Raw genomic sequence first — 4,464 nt, 5'->3', positions numbered from 1 at the left:
ACCCACACTGCAGCTCATGGCAATGCCAGATTCTTTTTTTTTTTTTTTTTGTCTTTTGTCTTTTTTGTTGTTGTTGTTGTTGTTGCTATTTCTTGGGCCGCTCCCGCGGCATATGGAGGTTCCCAGGCTAGGGGTTGAATCGGAGCTGTAGCCACCGGCCTACGCCAGAGCCACAGCAACTCGGGATCCGAGCCGCGTCTGCAACCTACACCACAGCTCACGGCAACGCCGGATCATTAACCCACTGAGCAAGGCCAGGGACCGAACCCGCAACCTCATGGTTCCTAGTCGGATTCGTTAACCACTGCGCCACGATGGGAACTCCGCAATGCCAGATTCTTAACCCACTGAGTGAGGCCAGAGATCAAACCCGGGTCCTCACGGATACTAGTCGGGTTTGTTTCCACTGAGCTACAGTGGACGTTCCCTAGACCTGGGTTTAAATTCTACCTCTGGCATTTCTGTCGTGGCTCAGCAGAAAGGAATCCAACTAGCATCCATGAGGACACAGGTTTAATTCCTGGCCTCACTCAGTGCGTTAAGGATCCATCGTCACCGTGAGCTGTGGTGTCAGCCGCAGACACGGATTGGATCCCGAGTTGCTGTGGCTCTGGCATAGGCCAGAGGCTACAGCTCCAACTGGACCCCTAACCTGGGAACCTCCATATGCCAGGGGTGCTGCCCTAAAAATACAAAGATAAATAAATAAATTCTACCTCTGCCACTCATTTCGTAGAGGGCCTGGGACAATGTGGGTATGCCAAAACACACACAGCTCCACCTACTTGTAGAAAGAGGGGAACATAGCTGGCCTTTCCCCAGGAGTCCCCCTCCCCTGGTGCACTTATGTTTTTTGGTCCCCATCACATGTGTGGATGATTTTAATACCAGCAGAGAAGTTGAGTTCCACATAGGAGTGAAGAGCAAGGCTGCAGAGACATCAATCTGGGTTTAAACCTTGGCTCTGGTTTAGGGTAGTCATCTCATCAGTGCTTTCCATAAACACACACTGCAAGTCACCCGTTCATTTCAAGTTTCCTCGTAGCCACACTTGAAACGTAAAAAGAAGCAGATGGAATTAATTTTAATATTTTACTTAATCTAATGGATTCCAAGTATCATCATTTCAATGAGTAATTAATAGAAAAGCTTATGAATGAAATTGTTTCCCCTCTTTGTTCCACACACTGGCACATTTAAGGTGACAGGCAGAGGTCACGGGCACCCTGCTGTCCAAGAAAGGTGCAGAACTGCTATTGCCTGAGATCTCAGGAAGGACTGTTCATGGGGGAGATGAGTGTAAGGTGCTTGGCACAGCCCTGGTGCATGGGACCTGTGGGACAACGTCTGCTGTCATTGCTGTGACTGTTCCTTGTGTTCCTCACCTCCTCTCACACAGACCCCATGCCACTCTGCTGGCCACCTTTTCCCAGCCCACCTGAAGGGAGTCACCACCAGGGGGCGCCAGGTTGGGAGGAACAGAGCTGATTATCCTTGAGCCAAGAGGGGTCAGTATCCAGAGCTCTCCCTGCCCCCCGCCTCCGCCCCTCCTGACAATGGTGTGATTCAGGGTGGATATTTAACACCATTGATTTTAGAACAGGGAGAAGTCGCCAGGTGAGGTGAGGCGTTGTTTGCTGCAGCTCGAAGAGGCACAGTGCATGCCTGGGATTAGGTTTCTGGGGAGTTAGAAATAGAGGTACCAAGTCTTTTTTTTTTTTTTAGGGCCACACCTGTGGCATATGGAAGTTCTCCGGCTGGGGGTTGAATCAGAGCTGCAGCTGCCAGCCTACACCACAGCCACAGTCACAGCCACGCTGCAGCTTGCAGCAACCCCAAATCCTTAATCTCCTGAGTGAGGCCAGCGATCAAACCTGCATCACCACAGAGGCTATGTTGGGTTCTTAACCCGCTGAGCCACAATGGGAATGCAAAGTTCTAAGTCTGGTCCTGAGAGGGTGGCTTATGTACTCAAGAAAACTGTGCAGAAGCCACATCTTCAAAATATCAGGCTGGCACCGTCCTTGTTAAAGATGATCTCTACAGCTGGTTGGGCCATTTCCCCCACTTTTTTCCTCCTTTTCTCTTCTCTTCCGTCCACAAATATTGAATGAACATTAACTCCACCATACACTGCCAAGGCGCATGTTATAAATAAATAACACTGTTCTCAGTGTGTACTCAGCTCCCTGCTAAATATTTTGTCTTCCTCTATTGATTTAAGGTCGATGACCAACCCAGTGCTGTAGGTACCACTGTTATTACCAGTGTTCAAATGAGGAAAACTGAGGAACAGAGAAGTTAAGCGGCTTGCCCAAGGTCTTACAGCAGGGTGTGCACCTAGCCTGTAGGACTTCAGAGAAGAAGGCATAGTTCTTGTCTTCAAAGAGTAGATACTAGGAAAGCAACAGGGGAAGTACTAGCTTTTCTGGAGAAGTCAAGAAGGCTTCCCAGAGGAAGTGCTATTCTGTCTGGGGCTTGAGGGATGAATAGGAGCATGCCTGATGGGCAGGATAGGGAGAGTGTCCGAGGAAGAAGAAGCAGGAGCAGTAAAATTTTAAAACATGAAGAGGATTTCCCATTGTGGCCCAGTGGAAATAAATCCAACTAGTGTCCATGAGGATATGGATTGGATCCCTGGCCTTGCTCAGTGGGTCAGGGATGTGGCCTTGCTGTGAGCTGTAGTATAGATCACAGACATGGCTCAAATCCCTGCATCGTGTAGGCTGGCAGCTGTAGCTCCGATTTGACTCCTAGCCAGGGAACTTCCATAAGCCATGGGTGCAGCCTTGAAAAGGAAAAAAAAAAAAAAAAACCCTAGGAGTTCCCTGGTAGCTCAGCATGTCAAGGACCTGGAGTTGTCACTGCTGTGACATAGCTTCGACCCATGGCCTGGGAAATTTCACATGCTGTGAGCACAGCCAAAAATAAGTAAATAAATATAAAAATTAAAAAGCAAATTACATAGTTTACTTTCTATGTCCTTCCCACCTTTCCAGCTGCCTCCTCTATGAACTGAATGGTATTCGTTCCTCCCAACCCATCTCATAGCCTCAGGCTACCTGTTGGCAGTCTGTCTCCTAAAGTTCTATACCTCTCTTTCTCCCTTACTTTTGTCAATTGTGTTCTGGCAATGCACAACAAAATTCAGATGGTTTAGAGTCATCTTTCAGTATCAAAATATCCTTGGGGCAAATCTGCTTGACAGCACCAACAGTGGGATTTTCTCCAAGAATCCCTATGGTATTGTGGCCAAGCGCATAGACTCTGGACTAAAACAACCCTGGTTGCAATCCCAGTTCCACCACTCAGCAGCTGTTGGACCATTCATAAATTGAGGCCACAGTTAACCCACTGGATGCATGTGAGAGTTGAGCCAAACTCCGTACATAAATAAAGTGCTTGGCACACAGCTGGCCCTCAGCTCTTCACCAAACAGATTCTAAAAGATAAGAAGCTGCCCCGAGGGAAGCTGGGAAGGATCTCCAAATCTTATTTCACACTCACTGGTTGGTGAAGGAGGGTGGAGGCAGCAGTGCTGGTTTATGAAGAGATATCAAGGATGTCTCAGCTTTGCAGTCCACCCAGGGTCACTCAGGCCAGGGGCTGACTCACACTGACCCTATGCACAAGCAGCTGATGTATAAACCAGATGCCTGGTGGTTAATCTGCACAGGAGAGGGAGGTCTCTCTGGCATCTTCCCAGAAGGCTGGACAAACACTGACAAGCTCTTCCTTTCTGATCACCCTTTTATATCCTTCACACTGACTACATTGTCACTCCGGAATGCCAGCCAACACTTGGCTGAGCTGTAGGCTTTTTTAGCTGGAACCCAGTTCCGGGTAAACCCTGACTCCTGAATTAGAGGTGTGATCCTAGGCGGAAGGCTAGGCATCAATTAGAGACAGTCTCTTTCTGAGGAGCTGCCAGGTGCTCAGTCCTGGCACTTCCCAAGTGACCTCAATGACACTTTTACAAGCCACCTGGGAGCATGCAGCCAATCTGCAGGTGGCATCCTTCATCCAGAGGTGCTGGTTCTCAGGGGTTTCCCTCCCAATGGGTGATATTATTGCTCAATTCCACCCTAACCAGTACTGCCTACACGCTGACCGAGGCAGGGCAGGGGAATTGACACAGCACTGCTGAGCACCAGGTGCTTACACGCAATCCTCATAAAGCCTTGTTGGAAAATACTGTCATCTTTATTTGACGGCTGTGTCATACCAATGTCTGAACTTTCTAACACTCCAGGTGTGGTAACACCTGCCAAATTAATAGAACCGGAACTTGGTTCCATTGTCACAGAGGGGCAGCTCTGACATATTTTCTTTCAGTGGAAGCTCAGCCATGATTCTGTGGCTTCTTTTCTGGATTTGGCCAGCATGTTGGGAGTCTGGAGATTCTGATGGAGAAATTAAAGGGTATGGGTTGGAAGATGGGGAAAATGGATAACAGTGGTCCAA

Source organism: Phacochoerus africanus, chromosome 1 (assembly GCF_016906955.1).
Source record: "Phacochoerus africanus isolate WHEZ1 chromosome 1, ROS_Pafr_v1, whole genome shotgun sequence".
In the NCBI taxonomy this organism is placed as follows: Eukaryota; Metazoa; Chordata; class Mammalia; order Artiodactyla; family Suidae; genus Phacochoerus; species Phacochoerus africanus.
This window is presented reverse-complemented; position numbering follows the sequence as displayed.